This window comes from Bombus huntii, chromosome 9 (assembly GCF_024542735.1).
Source record: "Bombus huntii isolate Logan2020A chromosome 9, iyBomHunt1.1, whole genome shotgun sequence".
NCBI lineage: Eukaryota > Metazoa > Arthropoda > Insecta > Hymenoptera > Apidae > Bombus > Bombus huntii.
The window spans coordinates 6,779,199-6,801,276 of record NC_066246.1 but is presented as its reverse complement, the minus strand read 5'-3'; the positions used below and the strand labels follow the sequence as shown (position 1 = coordinate 6,801,276).

The following is a 22,078-nucleotide window of genomic DNA, read 5'->3' as shown; positions in this document are numbered from 1 at the left end:
ATAAAGATCGAATGGAAGCTTGGTTCAGTGTGTATATGTTTGTTGCAAAATGTTCTCTTTGCTGTCAGGTTGTTTAACTGGTCGTTTAGAAGGGGAAGAAAAATAAATCTGATAGATATGTTCTGCTCGTAATTGCGATAGTAGCGAAAGAATCTTCGAATACGATATCTAGTACATTGAGAGTACGCAGTTCAGAAAGTGTACGCAAGTTCTCTACAGAATTCATTTTGTGGCAAGGTTCATCGTGTGGCACATAAACGTTCGACGAAGAAGCATCGTGACTTTCTTCAATATTCGCTGTAACAATCATAATGAGATCGTCGATAGTATGATTGTAAAAAATTTTATAAGGTGCAATTTTAATAAGAGATAATTCTAATGTTCTAGCCACTTGTAACACAATTTTTTGCAAAGTCTTTCTTTCAGTCAAAAGAACAGTGCTCTTAGTTAATACAGGAATACTTGGTAAAGAAGAATTTTTCCTAAACATTAACCGTTACAATCGAAGGATTCGTAATAAAAATGATTCTCGGCCATGTCTATCTATTTCCATTTCTTTTTCTTTTTCCCGTCAGTGTCACAACTATCATAGAAAATCTTTAAAAGAGGTCTTACTAAATTCATCTTTGTCTCTATTATTATTTCAACGAAAGATCTACTCCGTAGAACACAATTTATCACTTCAGTCTTCGCTTATTCCTAGTCGGTCTCTTATTTGCGGTCAAACAGCTTCTAGGCAGAAATAAGATAAAATGTTCATAGAAATCTATCTTGGTGATCCTGGTTCGCTAAACGGGCGGCTTAGAAGTGTATCTCAGAAGATTACCAGCGTCTCGGTTCGCTTGTATTATCGTGTGCGGTTGTGGGAAAAAGGAGCGAGAAATTATGAGCGCCATATCTAACGGTGATTAAAATATTCCGCGTAAAGCACCGGCACTCGCGTATCCAGCGTTTTTGCCGGGTCGCGAGCAAGCAAATCACCGCTGGTCGCTCGAAATAATTTCATTCTCGTCTTGCGTATATCGCTCTCGTTTTGTTCCTGTTTAAATGCCGTCGCGCTGGGCATGCAAAGTAACACTGCCGACGTGTATGTACGTGCCCGGCGTGCTGGAGGGTTCAGGGAGAAACTCTGCCTCGTGCCCTTCCTTGGTGTATTTAAGGGAATGCCAGGCTTGACCGTGACAAGGGCGATCGCCTTGAACTTTGCCCTCTTAGAACCTCGGACATCCCGATCAAATCGAATTCGCCTTCTGTGGGAAGATTCGTCAAAACGTGTTCACTCTTCCGAGATTTATTTGTCGTCGAGCAAGCGTGTACGTATTTGGAATAAAATTGAACACGGTACAGGAACTATCAGATATGCGAAAGATTCTTTTTTTTCAATTCTCTTTTATTTATACGTGATACATATATGCGTTATAGATTAATTAAACGAAATATATTTCCTCCATTTTGTAAAGAAAAAATTACACCGGCACATTTTTGGATTTCTCCAATGTTTCGAAAGTGCTGTCCGGTTAAAGAGTGCTGCATCGATCGTCGTGCAGTCGGTGTCAAATCTGCGGAAGAACTTTCCAGCTGAGGTTAAGGACAGTGATTCGAGCCACATACGGTCTAGCGTCGTCGATGTCGTTCATCGCGGTCACTGTTTCCCTTACGAGATTATTGTCGCAATCGATCATGAAGTTGGCGTTTCAGATAGATCAATAGACATAAAAAAGGCGGGAAGCGATGTCGATTAAAAATAATTGCACGTGAACGCTTGGAAAAAAGCTTAAGGTAGACAATGAAGACCATTTTCCATAGAAATGAAGGATTTTGCATTTGGCCGTTAACGGTGGAGTAAAACAAGTGGCGGCACAGTCATTGCCAATGCTCCAAATGCCAATTTCACCGCTTTCTGTACGATCATGGCCTAACGAATAGGAAATAACCCAAACCAATTGAAATGCATACACAGTAAGCCACGGCAATAGGTTAAGAGTACCAAATTTTAAAGAAGGTATCGTCGAAATCCAGGAAAATGTTACATGTCAACAGGATGAATTTTTTTTATACCTTATTTGCGTGAAAAATGATCCTTACCTCGGCTCAACGAGTTCACAAATCACTAAAAAAGTGTGTTTCTAGCCAAGTATTTTATGGTTCAGATACTATAGCAGAGTCAAAGTTTTAATGTAACTTCGATGACTGTGCTGTGTCTTTTTATTGTGCTCGAAACTATAGAAAGCGTGTAGTTTGGAACTTAGTATTTGCGCAAACTGCCATATCCTGCAGCAGTGCTGTTTATACAGCAGCAACTTTGCCACCGCTGTACACGCAACTGTTCTTTGATCATTATTTGCACGCGGTTGCCTCTATGGTAGATACGCTATACCTGCAATCTTACGTTCTTTATGCGGAACGATGAAATATTTGAAAAAATGCTGTAAAGGTATTTCAGTTTGCTCAAACAAATTCTTCCAGCGTGAAATATGATAGCTGAGAATTATTTTTTAGAATAATCATTGCAGATAGTATACTTATGATCGTATTCTGTTGAGCGTTTGTAATTGTATGCATCTGGTGGTTATTTGAAGCTACATGTATGAATACAGATTTTTGTTAATTCGAATATTATTATTCGTGTGATTTCGTATAAATTTAACTTGAAGTTAATGAATGGATATTTGATTATCAAAAATATGAAAATATTTTATGAATAGAAATTTGTGGGCTATTTATAATTAATTATCTTTATGAAAGATTTAGAATGATCTTGTAGAAATAGAGATACTATGAATATTAATATAAATATTATGAGATACAACTTTTGGGTTTTTCGTTTAATTCAACTACGAGTTTGTAGCTTCGTCTAAATATTCAAACAGGACGTCAAATTTTGAAGGGAATGCGGCTGCACGAGATATTTCTAAACAGAAATCCATCGACTGCGCAAGTTGGGAATTGTAAACTTACAGAACATGCCACTGTATCCTAAGTATACAATGTACTTACCTACAGGCACCCTATTGCAGTTGACAAAGAGTAAACTTCCTTTTTTAAGAAAATTACCTTGAAGAACTGTACGTAAAAGATCACTCTAAATTCCTTGTAAAAAATATACTGACAATGTATTGATAATATAAATAACACAATGGTATGAATAAATTGATAGTAAAAGATTAAAAAGTCCATGCATTTAAAAAATTTACGATTATTTAGATAAAAGGTGTATTTGAAATAGAAAACGAAATATTAAGAATTTTGTTATTTTTTGACATTCGAGTGTTATCAGAAATATCAAACTGAAAATTGAAATTACATTTTGCGATTGAAAGACGAATTTTTTTTTTTTAAGGAATGTTATTGTTACTTTAGGAATACATACTCGCAGTGAAATAAGAGAGAAATGTTTTATATTCCAGCTGTACCATAAAATTCCCATTTCCGACGTAATTGTTTGATGAAAAGAACCAGTTTCACGGACAAGGTTCGATGAAATTGCTTTTCGATGCAGTCGACTATGGAATCACGTTTATTATGAGCATAGCAAGGGCACGCCCACGCTTATGATAAAATGAATGTTCAAGCAAGATCGTATAGTTCCTTGCTCAAACGTGACCCTTTTACCAATTTAAATATTCCTGAATTAAACGAATGCGGATTTTCGATTCAGTTTGATTATTCGACACGAAAAGAATTCACTTCGTTCGATTTAAAGTGTTTAATCAGTGAACCCATCCTTATTTAATTCTTCGGAATATTATAAGATACATGATCTTAAGCAAATAAGGAAACTCAATTAAAAACGAAATTAAGAAAAATTAAGGGAATGAAAGAATTTAATAGCACTTGCAGCGTGAATTTAGTAAAATATGAGAGCATAGAAGGGTCGGCAACAGTGATTGTCTCGATTATTTCATTTCCTTTTGTTCTTGCTCAGCCTTTATTGTACAGCCAAGAAACGTGATATGCATTCGCAAGAAATGAATGTTCGTACATTTACATTTCTTATTTGAGTTGTTGTTTGGTATAATCAGTGAATGTTAAATTTAATTTCTTGCGGATTTTTTATAGAATCAGTTGTCATAAAGTTATAAAGCTTCTGAGGTATGATTAACAAATTTTTAATTACATATTCTTCTTAAGATTCGATAATTCAGATAACTTGGATTTTTATTCAACTTAAATTCTTATTAAATTCGCTTTGTTTCTGACTTTTAGTTGAACAAAGATCTTTTATTATAAATTTATAATTGAACGTCCGTGATAAAAGAAAGGATCGTTTTCGTTGAAATTAACCTTTTCTCTGAATAATTTATTTAATTACTTTTTTACATATATACATACTCGTATAGTAAAATACTTTTATTTATAAGTAATAGTTTACTAAATGAGACTTTTATATTTCGATGAAATATTTCATTTCACTTATTATAATTTTCCGTAATAAATCTTTGCCACCATTTTATCGGTTATTATGTGGCAAAATAAAATACGTTTCAATTTTAATGTTGTGTGTCTTTTCTCTACGTTGTATACTCCTTTAATCTGTTTCATTAATTAAATTCATTAAGAGTTATTTACGAGGGGTGAAACATTGATTACAAAAGACAATCTATAAAATAAAGGATTAAAAAGAAATATGACATACTTGATCATGTACGAAGCGATAGCTTGAAAAAAGCAATAGTTAAAATAAAGAGAACATTACAGTTCTTTCTAGTTCAAAGGTTATCAGTCGCTCTGTTGACCCTTGCACTCGCATTTTATGTTATTTGGATATGTAATATCGATTAACATAAATTTTTACTTTTCAATTAACTGTGATAGGCGATTCTGACATTTCAATATAAAGTGTCGTAATTTAAATTTTTCTTTAATTATTTGATATTTTGTGGTGAACATTTTATATCAATTTTGATAGTTTCTAATTTGTGAAAGAAAAATCTCAGATACTATTTTTGTGTAACGAGACATTTTTCCATTCTTTGCTGAAAATATACAAAAATAACGTTACGTAAAATATAGAGTATTAAGCATTTTAGAGATACCATCATCAAATAAAAATATCTAGAAAAGTGCAAATACAATGCATGGTTAGATTAATGCGGTAAAAAGAGAAAGTATACTATTATATAATAGTACGCGATATGCTTAAATAGGATTAGATATGCTTAGGCTCGTCGATTACAGGAGCTGTGCAGCATGCAAAATTCCATGTTGTATGTTAACATTTTTATGATACGAAGCGGAACATGCATATTGTAATTATATTTACGTGCATGCAGAAGTAGAAGAAAAATTGAAATATCTATTATGTACTTTATTTGTAAGTACACGTGAATATTAATAATTTCAAACGGAACGAATGTTATAAACAAATCTTACAGTGATATCGGTATCCCATCGTGCTGTTTTGATTAAATATCCCATTCCTGTATTAATCAACCGGTTTTCTTAGTTAGCGAGAATTGTAGATGACAGCCGATGAAAACTATATCCTTTCTATTCTCGTTATTCATAAATGGAAAAATTGCCGAAGAAGAAGAAAAGTTATCCATATCGAAATATTGAATATATAATGTATTATTCAATAGTTATTAGTCTCATTGGAACGGATAATTAATTTCAGTAAGCAAAAGATTGTCTGTAAAAATTTGAGAAAGTTTAATGTTCGTTTAAACAAATATTTGTGTTCCATCGATATATTTATTAACAATGAAGTTATTAAAATTCTTTAGTATTAGAAAAATTAAAATGTTTCTTTAAACAATTTAATTATTCATTTAATATTCTATAATTAATATGATTGTTTTTAAAGATAGACGTTTACAAATAGATAGTAACGTTTACAAATGGAATCTTTTCTAACAATTATTCAGACCTCTTGTGAGGATCAAATTTGAAGCACAGATTTCTCTTCGTTATCAATTACTGTAAGTTTAACCTGATCTTCATGCTATTTCGTTACGTCCAAGCCTAAATGATTTATGAGATTTGCCACCCTCTGGCACAGTTCATGGCACTATAATCCCCGTTTGCTGTTGTGGCTATAACATCTTCATTTTTCTCGATTCACAATGCACTTGACTAATGGATTTCATCCAGCAATTTTATTGTTCGTTGAAAGATAAGCAATCCTCAAAACGCGCGTGTAATTTTGGTTATTTCTTGACAGACTGCTGTTTCAGGGGTATAACAAATGAATTCGGTATAAAAGTAGATAGTTCGCAAATTACAATGCATTTCGACAAGACAGAAATATAATTTTAAACAGACGTATACCGATAGTTTCGTTTAAACGAATTTAATTATTCATTTTTATTTGATACTTCACTGATATTTTTAAACAGTGTAAATATTATCTAATTTCTCACAGAATAAAAGAACTCCTTTTATTGTCAATAATTAATATTAATATTTTAATATTTTTCATTATTCATAACCGTATCCTAATCTCTTGGCGTTTCATATTATTCAAATTGATCTGTTCACTTTAATGATACCGTACATGTACTCGTTTTTACGTAAATCGTACCTCAACGCTTTAATGTTTCTCCAATTTGCAACACTCTCGAAACGTGTTAAATTTTGTACGCTCATAAGATAGTAAACGTAGGTATATCGTAACCGAATCATCACAGACGAGGCACAGAACGAATCAATCGGAATATTCCTCGGTTCGTTTCGCTCGTCGTTTCACGCTGCTCGCCTCGTAAACTTTGTTAAACCGTCTATTTCACGCAGCATCGTTAGCAGCATCGTAGGGCAAGACGGAGAGAGAAAAGATCAGCCCCTAACATCCGGCAAGTTGTCGATCTTTTCCCCTAACGCCTTTATTCGTCACACCTCCGCTTTTGTATATGGAACGTCGCGAGACCGGGTATTTTTGTCTCTTCTCTCCTACTAAATCGTGATACCTACGCGTGTGTTCTGTGACCAGGTCTAGCTGCCCGTTTCACGTATCCAGAGGCTGTCGTGTCGAGTTTCACCAGACCATTAATCGTTCGGTCTTTCGAACAATATGGATATTTTCGTTTGCGCGGAGCGTAATAACTCGGCATTAGTCTAATTACCATTCTAAATCGATCGGCGAGTCTAGATAGCGTTCATTGTTCTACTCTACGCCATGAAGATTTATTCGCTGGATGACATTCGTCGTACACCTTGCCACCCTGATCGTGGTCGAGATATCATTAAAGTGTCGTTTGTAAACGTCAGATTTATGTTAGATCGAGCTCGAGCGGCCGGATTGCCTTCTTTGAAATTGAGATTAATTTTCATGCTGGCCTTTGTAGACCTCTCCGTCAGGCGATGATTGCATTTTGTCCCTTAAGATTTCCAGGCTAAAAATAACTGCAGTCGTTCACTAGTTTTTTGCTCTGTTAAACGCGCTCTAATTGCAGTTGGAATAATTTGCAATGTGAAAAACAAATATTACGCGATGATAAGTATTATATTATATTTCTTGTGCTGAAATCTTCCTTCCGATACTCTCAAATTCCACCTATACGTATTTAATCTGACTTCGCAATTCATTTCCCTAACTTACTATTTTTTAGCCACAGACTATTTCGAAGTTCGTTGAAACATTGAAATTCTTCCAGGAAATTTTTAATTCCAACGACGTATGAAAATTTCCGCAGGCGAAACGTCTAAAGACTTGCAATTACGACAGTTTATACCAAAACTATCTCTGAAAGTTCCAATCAGTATCTACGTCCTGTGTTACTACATCAATTTCCTCATCTGGCAATTTTTCCTTGCCAACGCCAATTTCCTCCCACGATCTACCGTGGAAACGCATTGAAAAGCAGGCAATTTCCTCAAGTCCCGCAATAGCTTCCCTAACGCAGAAACACCCAGCGCGTTTGCCAGCATGCGTTCGTGGAAAATTAGAAGCAGTTAGTTTCCCGGTAGGGAGTCCGTGATCGAGACATCTCGAAACGCGGTAGAACCGTGGCTCGCCTGTTATTATTTATGGTTTAAAGTCGGAATAGTAATAGCCGTGATTCATAGCGCTTGAAGCCGACAGCTTCGTCCGGCGACTGTCACCGATTGCAATGTCGCATTAAGCGGGCAAAATCCGGGCCCGTAAGTAGAAGCTATTTATACCGATCCACGATGAGCCCAGTGCCGTATACACTTATTTCTTAGCTACCTTCCTCTTATCTCTGCTTCTCTTCGTTCCGTTGTCGTTGTCTTTTGAAAAGCACGAGTACTCTCTCCACGCTTCCTCTTTATCTGTCTAGCTTGAAAACGGTTCATGGTGAATCGGATGGGTCCAACAGCAAACAGGTAACTCGAGATAGTATTTAAGTGCTTCTGGAAAAGCGTTTTGTAGATTTCTCCCTTTTCTTTCCCTTTATTTTTTTCTTTTTTCACTAAGAATTCCAGTGCTTTGAAATTTAGTTTAACAGTGTAAATTTTGTTTCTTTACGACCCATATTTTATTGCAAGTCGAGTGTAATAGGATAACGTATCCTGTTCATTTTTCTGCTTGAATTTCCTTTATGACGCTGCAATACAAGACGATAGTGTCTCAAAGGGTGGGCAAAAAGACGACGCTACAACCCGGAAGTGAAACACGTTTCTGACAACTACCTGTGAGTGTCATCAAGGTGTACCATGAGAGTACCGCGCAATTAACACGAGATATGCCTCCAACGTGTATCCTCGTGCCGAGTAGTGTTATATCAGAGTCCCTGGCTTATATCGTCGTATAAAGTGTTGCGAGCCTCTCTGGTTTTCCAGCGTTCCACTTCTCCATACACCGTTATCATATGATTCCGCTCAACTTCAGAGAAAAATTGCTTGGAAATTATTTGAAATTATAGAAAATAAGCACTGCGTGGAAACATTTTTTAATCAGGCTGAAGCAAGGATGTCACTGATTGCTTTCAAACAACTGTATCGTTCATTTTATCTTAACTCGTAATTAGTCGTATCAGAACACGTAATCGTAGCAGATGTATTTCTTAATGGAATTTATTGTATTTACATGCCTATATACCGACCTTCTAGCGTATGACAAAGTTTCATTCGATTTATATACCGCGAGATCAAAAATAAAAGTTAATAAAGAATAACAAAATCATATGTTTTTAAAGATTTACGTTCTTGAATTACATAGTAACTAATGTAAAAAGGAATTCGTAGGTATAAAGTTACGTAGTAGTAGTAGATTTGCGAACAAAAATATACACGCATACGGAAAAATAAATTCATCATACGAAAATGATGTGTAGGAGCAAATTCTAAAACGTTCGTTTTTTTCTCTCCTTGGCTTTGGCTTGCGAGTAAATAGGGCGACCGTTCGTTTGAGATGAAATCACGCTCAGCTTTTTATTTGAATCTACCGGAAGTTGAAGGTGGGCGAGCAATGAAGGGGAATCCTTGCCCGTAAAACTTGTAGAGGCGCGCTTCGTAAATAGGCATCTTACCGAGACAGGAAGTCTTGCCAGATGCTGATCGTCTTTCTCGCACGATGCCATTGCAATCGCGTTCATTGCCTGAACAATACTCTATCGAATTTTAATTGATAAAATGTTAATTTCTAAAAAATTATTCTAATAGTTGATAAAAGATTATTTAATAATTTTATTCAAATAAATTCGCTTATTGCGATTTCTATAAATTACCTTTCTTTGCCATAACAAGAATTAGCTGTTCTGACGATCACCCTTATTCTATGTGCCTATTCGTAAATCGAGACTCGGTAATAGTAACATCATCGACCGAATATGCAAAATAACCGACCAATTCGTCTTCTTTGATGATCCGAATTCAAAATGTACGAAAGTTGTACTCGTGAACTGAGACAAAAATTTGTCTGTCTTTGTACGACACTATTATATATTACATGTTATACATTTATTGTTGTCATATCGTACTCTCGTTTGCGTGAAATTTTATGGAACTTTTATCGTTTTTACCGTTACGGAACGTTTATCTTGCTATGCTTCTAATATTTTATTCCGAAAAAGAGATTTTTACCCGCCGATAAAGTTTACTGTTATAACATAGAGAATATTCGAATTCTACGTTTAATCCGAGCATGAAATTCTCAAATTATAAAACTTATTAGAAACGAAATGGTAAAAGAAGGTAGAAAAGTAGCGCTGTGAATGAAACGCAAGGGAAAGCAGCGCAAAGCAGTAAATTAGCGTATAAGGGAAATCTATCTATCGCTTTATTCTCGAAACGACTATAAATGCACGACGCAGCATCTGATACGAAGTGACGAGTACCTCAATTGTCGGTAATTTCTGTCTGGATTTATGCGAGATGCGTGCGGTCTGCACGCGTTCTCGCGTCCTCGCGCGCATCCTTTTTAGGGATATCGCTCGCGCGATTCTCCAGGAAGATTACCAGCCCTGTTACCTGCGTGTTGCCGATCGTTATCGGGCTTCATCGGAATTCCGCTACGCGTCCGTGGCACAATTTGTACGTTCCGACAAAGCTGGACGGCGTTTTGTTAACGATAAGATCTCCTAACGATAGTAGCTCATCCTTGCCGTCGTTCCTCTCTTATCGTCCTTGGTATATCGACGACAAAATTGTTTAGAATGTAAAATATGGGGTAGATTCCCCTCCGAGGACCTGTACGTGCTTCAGAAGCACGTTGTTTCTCTCGGAAGAATTATGGAAATCGGTAGACAGATTCGGTAGCTCTTTGTAGAATTTTATTAGGTGTGGCATGCAGTTCATAAATATTTTGTAGATTTTCTCAGCGAGGAATATTAATATCGAGAAGAAGGTACTTTAAATTCAAATACATGCTGCTTCTTATGATTAATGTCTTCGTTGCTTTTTTTTCGGAAATCATGGTTTTTTTAATTTCTCACAAGTTCTATGTGTGTAAGTAATTATATAATATGTCTGTACGATGTTTACACTATTTGTATGCCAAGTTTACTATTTCTACCCAATTTAAATCTTTATCTCCCGCCATTCCGCATCTTTCTATCGCGTGTTCCAAAGATTCATCTTCCTCACTACGTAACCTACATTTCCTTTCTGTGTATTCTGCCCTTATATCTACATATCCTAGATTCATTGGCCATTCTAAAACTCGCTCTCAGTTTTAACTCATTTTCATGTTTTCTTACGTTTTTTCTTAAATATTCAGGCGAGTCCTCGTTATTGTTTCTCCGATTTTCTTTGCATACTTTGTCCATCTTAAATATTATATCTACTTCTCTTTCTTGTTACTTCATATCGCCGCTTCTTTGCCCTAATTTTCTTCAAGCTTCTCCTCCTAATTGTTTCTACACACAACCATCCTCTTAGCGAACTGGCAAGATTTAAATTCGAGTATTTATTCTTCAATTACACCGATCACCACATTTTCCGCTTAAACGTTATAACGTTTCCATAGAAGACGAGAGATGTTGCGTAGTTTATCAGAAATAATTGAACTCTTGCATAACCGTACTTACAACTTTAAAATCGCATGCTGACATCAAAACCGTAATCGTGCACGAAAATCACCAGCATGTCTCTGCTGTAAAGGTAAGCCACAAAGGAAACATTACAACATCATCGTGTCAGCAAACATTCGTAAAACGGTGTATACGTGTAATGTCACGCAGATAGTCTGCTATAAATCTACTTTAACATTCATCAGTCACGATAGACTCGACAGGATATAGACACGTCGCTGAATAGCGAGTAACACGATTCTCCCTTGAAGAAACGTGTAAAATTGATGTTGTTAACGAGGCTTATCGTCTCCTTTTCCACTAGTTTAGTGGCAATTCAAACGACATTAACGAATGCTCTCGATATGGTAAATCATCGTACAACGTTGTTAAAGGTCTCGTAGCCTTAGCGATTGAATTTCGAAAGGCAAGCGAAAAGTTGAAAGATGTACGAAGATTTGCTTTTAAAATATTCGAAGTAACTGCTACTAATAACATTTGAACCAGAGAATCGTGAACTATTTTTCTTAATGGTAGTACCAACTATTCGTCTTTATCATTATCATATTGTTCTTACCGTATTAGGGATAGCCTAAAAATAATTAATAAACAATTCAGATAAAGAACCATTTTCTATTAAACTAAGAGAAAAGAGAGAAAAATTAAAAAGATCGATGCTCGATGATTTCGATCGAATTAGATGCAATCCTCGATACATGATACCAACATGTACATTACAACTTATTTTCTGAAGATTGAAAGCCAAGGACTTTCGTCCTCCAACTCTTTAAGAAGCATGTACTTACGTATTACTTGCAGGTTTTCCTTATACGGGGAAAACGAAATATTAAAGAAACGCAACTATAGTCCCTTTAGAAAAAGCTGCTTCGAATATAAAACAGTATCTCCAACGGACAGATATTTTAATATTTATCGAAGCTCAAACAGAATTTCTAGGTAATTGGAGTTCTACCAAAGATCACGACCCTAAACGAGTTAAAGAATCGTCGAACGTCAGTAGGGAGGAGCAGCTCTGAAAGTGAAGGCTGTCAGTTCGGAATGTAACACCTTCTCGCGTGACTGGAAGGTATCGAGGTGATGGTACGCGAGCAGCAGAATAAAAATGTCCATTCGGACGTTCGATTGCCCGGTCGTTCAACTTCTTTCATTTCTATTCTTCTTCGTCGCCTTCACTGACGCCCACTCATCCGAAATTGCACCTTGAAGATCACGGGCGCCTACTCGCTCTCCTTTCTCCCCCTTTTCGTTTCTTTTTTCTCCCATAGTTTCTTCTTTTGACGTTTCGCTTCCCTGAGGCGCCACTCGCGAGAGAACCGGAAACGTCGGCGAAAGATAACTGGTCCTAATTTTACAGCACACGCAGAAATCATACGGCCTGTTGCTCGTCCAAAGCGCCGTTATTAGTTGCTTGGTGACGACTCTCTTCGTGCTTCATAAATAATGCGATTCACGCGGTACAATTGTTCTTTCACGAAACGTTTGTCTTTCGCGTGCTTGATGCTAAACGTTGCGCTTCTTAAGCGTTTTTCAGGGCATCTGAGTGTCTGTGATTTGCATGAAAGTACCGGGTTTGAAAGCTGCGTACCCCGAACAAATGGCCACGAGGTTTCTTTCAAAATTCCTTATCAAGTTCAACAACGTTCGAAATTCTTTTCACGTACCGAATTCTTGATTTATGAAAACATAGAGAACAGAACAGATAGAATGTTCATTTAAAAAATAGAAACTATTCAATTAGCGCAGATTAGATCAGTTTTAATGAACTTACCTGTGTTTTAACTTTCTGTAAAGTACATACGTTTGAAATACTTAATGAACGAAGAAAATGAATAATTGCTTTGATCTTACACATTCTTTTTAATTCTCAAGCGTTATAATCAGTTTACTACTTATCCTCGTTCTTTCAACTTTAGTCGTTTCACGACTGCCCTACGAGTCTTCATATAATTCCAGGAATCTGCTGAAAATCCTCCAAACGTATAAATTACAAATGCAAACCAAATGTTAACTCGTTATCACCCCGCATACAAAGCATTTCGTTCAGAAACGCGTAATGCATCTTCCCACGCGATGCCTCGTACTAGCGCATCAATCAACAAATAATTGCACGCGTAATTGTAGCTGTACGTGTAACATCGTATCCTCAGTGCTCGATCAACGTTAGTCGTCCGACTCATTCTCCCCTTTATAGCAATTTCGTCAGTTTATCCTCTTCTTTCTGCAATGCAATTAATAGCGTACACTTATTAGCGCCGGCACGCGCTCTTTACTTCGTATGGTTCGCCGGTCGTGAGTCGGATAAAACATATAGTCGGTTTTTGTATTGGGTCAGAAACGCATCGAGGGCTACGATAACTAAAGTCGAGGCTAAGGCCAAGGCTCTTTAAGGCAACATGTTCCTCTCTTCCACATGCCAACTACGGTCAGAGAACCGAAGATATTCCCTTCTTTTCTTCCCCCGACTGGATCGTCGACGACGCGAAAACAAAAAGCGGTCGATCTTCCTTTTGCCGCTTGGGGAAACGACAGGCAATTATTAATTAACACTGGCCTCGGAACCGGTAAACCTACACCAAGTAGATACTAATTTATGGCTACTTAATTTTTCAGCGTTTCCTTGCTCGGTTTAATGAAATTGTTTGGAAGGATTGATGACGAACGCTCGGTTTGTTGATGACGGCGCGCGAAAACCTTGTCGTGGCGATGTGCTTCGCGTTTCGATGAATTATAAGTTTGGATTATAATACACGGAGGTTTGTGTAACTGATCGAGTGGCCGGAAAGATTAAGGGAATGAGAAGGTTTGTTTGTTCGCTGCTGGGGTCTTTTGAACTGCTAACTCCAGTGTCGATGATCTATTTAAAGGCGCGTAGTTCGTGCTTAAACAAGCAGAGATGAAACGAAATTCGGCTGCAATTAGTCTCTACCGTTGCTAGATGAATTTTATTAGTTTTGCACGAAACTGGTACGATTTAGTTGGGAAGAAAAGAAAGGTAATTGATCTGTGTTGAAAATCGAATTTAAAAGATTGCAATTTATAATTGAGTAGGCTCTTTTGAATATTATTTTTGATAATTGAATTATGAAGAGAGCAAATAAGATTGTTTTATTATTCTTTGAGCGGTGTCATTAAGAAACTAGCGAGAAAATAAAAACTTTGGTTAATAGAAATCACAGAGAAAACTATAGTTTCATAATTACACAAGCATTGGTACAGCTTATTTGCTTTCTTTCACAAATATCTTACGATCTGATTAATATTCGCTGCTTCTGGAAATGAACTATTTGTTTCAAGTTGAAAAGTACAAATTTCTCTCCTCGAAGAGTTATCAGACTTTATTTAATTTCATAAACTTGAAACCGGATGTTCACCGGTGTAAAAATTCCAGCAATCCATAAAGATACGATGTTCTTTTATGAAAATAGTTGTTCGTAATTTCCTGGTAGCGGTGTTAATTAATAGAGTCTGCCGTGTCAGCGAATGTAAATAAGATCGAAGTGATCGCTACGATAAGATCTCGCTATACAGGCTAGTTACAACTTTGCTTATGTTGCTCCTATTGCAAGCGTAAAAGGATCGACATGTGTTTAATGCAGTATTAAAGCATTGTGAACGTTTGTAAAGCGCGTCCAATTTGCTCGTGTAAAAGCAATAAGAACTTAATGACGAATATAGATATCAATGGATACGAAGTATATGAACTAAAATATAATTTTTATGTAGAGTTAAAAATTTAGCTTCTTAGTTATATTAAAAAAAAATAACTTATTTTTTTAGTATAGTTACTTTCTTAAATTACTGATTTTAATACAGACGAGGCATTTTTACATATAGGGAGATTTAAATTTCTCAGCCTTTCAATAGTAGAATTTATTATAAAATATAGTGTTGATAAATTATTTCTATTTTTAATTATAATTTCTATTTTCAACAAAAATTCATTAGAATTCGTTTAATACGCAACATAATATGAAATGCAAAGGAATACGTAAATGAACGTAAAACGGCAGAAAGTACCTACTTAAATCTCAATATGTGTCTGATTTTTATCCATAATATCCGATTGCTGGTGATGGGAAAAATTCATGTTTGGAATATTTTACGATTGATGCAAAGTGGTTGAGAACTTGTAAATCTGGTTTAAGCGAGTACTTTCACGCAAAAATGATGCAGAAGTTCGATGAGCGGCAGTCATATCGCATTCCTGACCGATACTTTACACAGCAAATCTGAATCGTTGGAAAACATTCGAACGAGGTTAATAACTGTCGTGAAATGAATTTTTTATGTAACTCGTGTCTTTCATAAAAACGACGAGATACATAAAATCAGAAAACTATAAGACAACTGCGGTAAAGTCGTTGAGTAAGTTTTTAAGTGCGCGAGAACCTTTTATCTGCTCTTTCCACGTTCTCAGGAACTTTAATAAGTTGTTACGTTCCAGCTGTAACTAGTTTTAATCGCTTTATTTACAAGTTTGTCGAGATTCAATGTTAGGTGTACGGAGTATCAATTCTGGAACAGCTTTGATAGCATTTCAACATAAAATCTTAGACGTACAATTATGAGGATAATTTTGTCACTTACGAACGCATATATGTAAATATACGAAACCAAATATAATAGCAGACATTACAAATATGTAATAATGTAACTAAATATAATATTAAAAGTAAAACATATCGATAGAATGTGATACAGGAACTTTGAGGAATATAATATTCTACGTTGTCCAAGGATTATTCTTATTCTATTCGTAACGTCACATTCAGAATGAAAATTGAATCGTGCAATATGTTTTTTTTTTCTTTGTCAATTCGTCACGTGCGTGTGGAATGAGCGCAACTCATAAAAAATGTTGCAATTCCCACGTAGTCCGGATTTCACGTAGGATGAGGGTAAGAAATAAAATTTAAAAATAAGTAAGGAATCGTAGTAAGTTTTCGAAAGGAAGCACATAAAGGATAACGTAAATGCTACTCCCAGTTCCAATATCTCCTGTACGTTGTTCAACTAGAAAGATAAAACAAGAAAGCCACGCAGTCTTTTCACCGAAATACCACTTTTCAAAATACGTATTGCTTTCACATGGTAGCTGTCAAGTTGGGACATATTTCTATCTACGAGAAATTTGAAACTTCTCTTGCAACTTTGACGTACAAATGGCCCATAAATACGATAAGCTGGCTTTTTGCTGTGAATTATGTCCCCGAGATAAGCGTTCTGACGATACGTTCATCGTTTCGATGTTTCTAATACAGAATTTGTGAAACTAGGAATACATATAGCTGAAACCCAAGATTTTCTCCACAAATGTATTTTATTTATCTTTGCGATATCGTAATCTATATCGGAAAAGAAAAAAGAATTAAATATTTATTTTTCCCTTTACTTTGATTAATTTAATCTGATGTATTTAAAATTTGTCAGATAGTCGTAGATTAAAATCAGAACTTAAGCAATGAAATTTCTAAATTAGACACATGAGAGTATAATTAAAATTTTATAGAAATTGTATTTATTAGTTTGATATAACATTGTCGTTAAATATCTCTTTTTTTTTAATTTCGAAAATTTTCAAAAATTCAAGCAAGAACCTGTATCTAATTTCAATAAGATTCTAAATGAAAAGCTTCAAAATTAATTCAAAGATCGGCAATCGTTATTTATTATTCCAATAGAATCATTACCGGAGATTTTCTTTGAAGTTCGTAAGATCATTTAATTAGTTATCAATCACAAAATAATTTATTACAGCACCGCAGCGCGTTAATTTCGCGGTCGCTTTTCAATTCTCGCGGCTCGACAAGAGGTTCGCGTGCAAAAGCCGCGCAAGTTAAAGCAGTCGACACTTGAAATATTAATGTACCCGCTGCATAATTAATTATCCGTTCGACTTGGTGAACTGTGGCTGGTTTTGTAAAAATAATAATACCGGCGAAAAATTATTGCCCATGTTCGGCATAAATATTATCTGTCAGGATAATTCTTTGATTCGTCCAAAGGGAAACTGTGCGTAGTGGTGTCGATGAGGTAATTAAGAGTGAACAAACTGCTGCTAAGCATGCAATTAAGAGCATTAAGTGACGTTGGGGGACTCCTCAAAGAGAAAGACTTCTTTTTCCTCCGCTAAATTGAGCAGTGCGCAATAATCTTTCTTCTACCATAGATTATATTAAATTACAATCGAATTATAGTTTATACAACGCAATATAAATTTTGGTATTGTTCCTTGCTTCTAGAAAATGATAATATCAACGTTATTGTCAGAATCTTTTAAAAATAGAAATAAGCAGAACCTTCATTCTAGTCGAAGCTCTTTCGAATCTTCGTATTTTAATTCCAATCTCGTTGGAACTAGCGAAACGATTCACGTTTTAAGAAAAAACAAAAGACGAAGGCAGATGAAATATTTAATTTTTTCGTAGGCGATCGCTTTCTCGCGGGAAGATGCCATAATTGAAAATGTTTATTCGCGCTGATGGTCAATTACGTTACATTGTGTACATGCGACTACAGCTTATCCGGAAACTGGCTGCAAAACCGTGGAACGACGAGGTTTAAACTGGCGATTTACAACGTGTCTCCTCCGGCATTGAATGTTACATTGTAGTGAAGGCGTCAGCGGTTTGATAAGTGTGTGACGGTTGAAAAGAAATCGCGATTCACGGCGGAGGATCGAATCCTTTGTCGGGTCCATGATTAAAGTGCTGGTTCGATGAAAGGGATGTTCCACCCTGATCGAACCTGTCACGCCGTGACGCCATTTATCGAAGACACGACTTTAAAGAAACTATCAGGAGGCTACTTCCTTCTACCGAGGCAAAGAATAATGCATTATGTTATCGATAGCTTCACAGAAAATAAATGCATATAACGTGGAGTTGGAAGGAAGATGTAGCTTAAGGAATGCGGATCTGATTGGTTATTTCTTATAGATCCGACACAATCATAAAGATAAGCACACGTGTTGGCTGAAAGTATCACATATTACAAATAAAACAATGTAACAATGTTTGACAGTGAACTATATAGAACAGTACCTGTCTTACTCCTGTGTCATCCTGCTAGTCATCTTTCCGACTCCGCAGTATATTAATCTTATGGTATTGCCGTTATACACTTAACAGAGGTTGTTCTACTCTGTAAAACATGTCTGTTTAAGTAGTTTATTCGTGAAAAACAACTTGATTAGTAATTCTAGAATTATTTATAAGAGATACTATTTATACTTATTTCCCTTTGGTAATAAATTTTGACGTATACCTGTCCAATAACATTGTAGACAGATTCGAAAAATCAGCTATTGATCTTATGTAAGTTGTGTCTGAAGTTTCCAATCCGTTAAGATGCACGTGCAATGTCGAGCAATGTGTGAGGTCCGGTTCAGGTTATATAATCGGAGTGAAATGATACACCGAATCGAGATCTATATCCGCCGATCAATCTGTCTGCCGTACCATCTGAAATATTAACGTGTCACGGGCATACGAATTGAATTAAAACAGTTGTCGAAGGAATCGACAGAGTGATCAATAATGGGTCGATGTATGAACGATCGCGTCACTACAGCTTGAATGAAGTGGCACATACCGATCCAGTACTTGGATGGAAAGATCTGTTGGGCACAATGATCGATTGTACAGTTAAGAGTTGGGATAGTCGAAGAATTCTTAGAAATTTTTTGTAATAATAATTTTTCAATACTTATCTAAATATTTTGTTTAATTGTTATTTAAATTATTTAGAAAAATAGTATTTTCTCCAGTGCAGTAAAATTAGTTCATTTCGGTTAGTTTTATCCCTTTCTATCATCATGTCTATCATCATATCATGTCTATCAAATAACCAATTAATTAGTATGAGATTTTTAGAGAGTTCCATCCTAATTAGAAGTGTGAACATCTCGTTAAAACTTCCATGTATCTCATTAAAACTCCCATAGACTCTCAAGAGGTCACTACCCTTATCACTGTACGAACCAATCTTCTCATAGAAAAATGTACGAGTGTTTGATTTATCAGCCTGGGAAACACTCGACATGGGGAAAAACAGGTCCCCATTTCTCATATCGATTATAAAAATTTCACACACACACGGGCACAGAAACCTGTAAAAAATACAAGCATACGATGATTGTCACACGGTGCACGTAATCGATTACCCGTGGAATGCAATTACCGGGGATGAATTTTTGTTTTGCGATCTTTTTCTCTTGTTCCTAAGTTATGTCGTACGTTCAGCTTTTGTCTATGATATTCTGCTGTTAGCGGCGCAAGAAATTTAGAATATTTCAAAGAACTTGAAGAATTTCATTAACATGGAATTTTATAGAATTTCATTAATAAAAAATTCCGTAGAATTTCAGAAATTCTTTATAGGAACCTAATGATATTTATGTCGCCATTGTTGGAAACTTTTATTTTCATATTTCAATTAATAGAGTATAGATGTTTATATAGAAATGATATAAAACGTATCGTCATAGTAAGAAATAATTGCGAGTAGTTTGTTTCATAGCTTTATAGTCGCCATTACTTTTATTATCAGTCCACTGAAAATGTAATTTATACGTGGTCGTAATCCTCTTCACAGTTTACTGCGATTGGGCGTGGAGACACGTGGATACGTCTGCGTTGCGGTATATAAACTGAGCTATAGATTTCATACGATCTTTCGTCTGCCATAAAGAAAGAAGAAACAGAGTCCTCAAAATTCTACGATGTTCAACTTGAAAATGTATTAGTGACTGCAATTAACGTGTATTCTATAAATCTACAAATATTTAAATAGTATATACATGCTTAATTTCCCATAGTTACATTAGTTAGCGCTGGTAATTAGTAGGAAACCAGTTAAATATTTATTAGCGAATTAATACACTTTTGTATAATTCTACAGTCTATTTCTTTTAGAAAACTTGGACATTTCTTACATTGCTTTTTTATTAGTTAGAAGCGATTGTATATTGTTGAATATTTCCAAGTTGCCTCTTGTATCTTTGAATTTGGTGTAGTAGCAAGGTAGATTCAGCGATGTGTTTTTCCATAAGATGCGAATGTACAACGTTGGAGTGACCTATCGTGTTACTTCCAGTTCTTTTCTTGTGAAAGCTACTATTGGCCTTACTTTGTATGTGTTTCTCCTGGATTTACGTAAGAAGATGTTGTGGTTTTGCCAGAAGTTATCCCATTCTTCGCTCATTATTTTTACGAGGCGTTTGTCTTTGTTGCCAGTTAGCTACGAACAATATAGTTAAATTCTAACTAAAGTGCTCCGAAATCGTTGATTTTCTCAACAAACCTATTGTTACGCGATTCGTTGTTCTTTCCTCTCAGCTTTCAACCAAAGAATCACCCTAACCGATTGTGTAACTAGAAATGACCCCAACGAATCGTTCGCAGGAGCCACAGTTTCGTCCTTCTCGACGAATAGAAAGCAATCTTTGTCGACGCTGGCCAGCATCGATGGTTCCATCGGTTCTCGTTCTTATAGCGGCCGTGGATCCCCAAACGGCTGCTAAGAACGGCGCGACCATTAATATTGCGCCTCGTTAATCTTGCGGAGAGCGAGGCTGATTAATCGAAAGAACGGTTCGCCGACTGGCCGGCATTAATTATCCTTCACGGACAGCTTTTCATTTTCGGCCCGATATTCGCCGCGGGACGCCACTTATACGACTTCCCGGCTACGATAATCGATTTCTCGCGGCACAGGGACGCACCTGTAACTCGGCCGGCCGCGTAAATCAGCGCCGCGGCGTCAGAACCCGTATATAAATAACCGTAATCGCGGCAGCAACCTTTGACGACAATATTGATGGCGATGATCATCCACTCGCGGCTGGTAAAAGTTGCGTGATATTTTAATGATTTAATTAGGTGAAATTCCGAGCTGCGTGCGGAGAAATGCGGGTGTCGTTTATGAAAGAGACGTGTTACAAGTTGCTCGCGAATGAGAGGATAAAGTCGTGGATTGTTGCTCGAGGCAACAAAGGTTTTCGAGAATTCATTGGTGTTTTGTAATTGTAAAAAATTTGTTACGTAATTGGCAGAGTATTTTAATGTGCTTTTGGTAATTATGATAATTATTTCACACGTTTACGTTATTGGTTTCTTTCTTAAAGATCTCGTCAATACGCAGATAATTTAATCATACGTATGGTAGAAAATTTGATGAATCGTCACGGAAATAAAATCTTTAATGTCGACCAAGAAATAACTAATGATTCTGAAATAAAGCTAGTAATTTTTTAATTAAACTTTTTCCCTTATACTACTTGCAGAATAATCTTAAGGAAATAAAATGTACAACTTTCTCTCATAAAGAAAACGCGTTTTTAAAAGTAACTTACGCGCCATTTTCATGTGCAAGTACAAAGTGCTATTACCTTAAATCGCCATCGTAATGACGTACCACGTAACATCGATATCAAACGAAATTTGCGAAGCTGGATAAGCGACATATGCGTGCACTTACCCCGACAAATTACCTTTAATAAACACGGGGATACATTAACGCGACACCGCGTACAAAAGCGTTTGAAGCTGCCCGATGACAGTGTGCAGCTCCCAGCAGTTTGAATGCAGGAAATTGACTTTGTCAGTCTCGAGTGGTCGCGACCGCTTCTTTTCAGTGTCAATAGAGTG

General features: G+C 36.2%; 2 protein-coding genes and 1 long non-coding RNA gene across 5 annotated transcripts in view; 2 read left to right on the top strand and 1 right to left on the bottom strand.

Annotated features, from left to right (window-relative positions):
- The window catches only part of LOC126869857 (laminin subunit alpha-1), a 199,866-nt gene that overhangs the window by 8,402 nt on the left and 169,386 nt on the right, over positions 1 to 22,078 (top strand). The gene's annotated exons all lie outside the window — the stretch shown is intronic.
- Positions 1 to 22,078, top strand: part of LOC126869877 (uncharacterized) — a 195,756-nt gene that overhangs the window by 144,279 nt on the left and 29,399 nt on the right. The window lies entirely within an intron of this gene.
- On the bottom strand, positions 2,027 to 20,452 carry LOC126869893 (uncharacterized). Its single transcript, XR_007691042.1, has 3 exons — positions 19,611 to 20,452; positions 18,696 to 19,539; positions 2,027 to 18,572 (listed from the first exon to the last, which is right to left on the bottom strand). It is a non-coding gene; the product is annotated as an uncharacterized LOC126869893 (long non-coding RNA).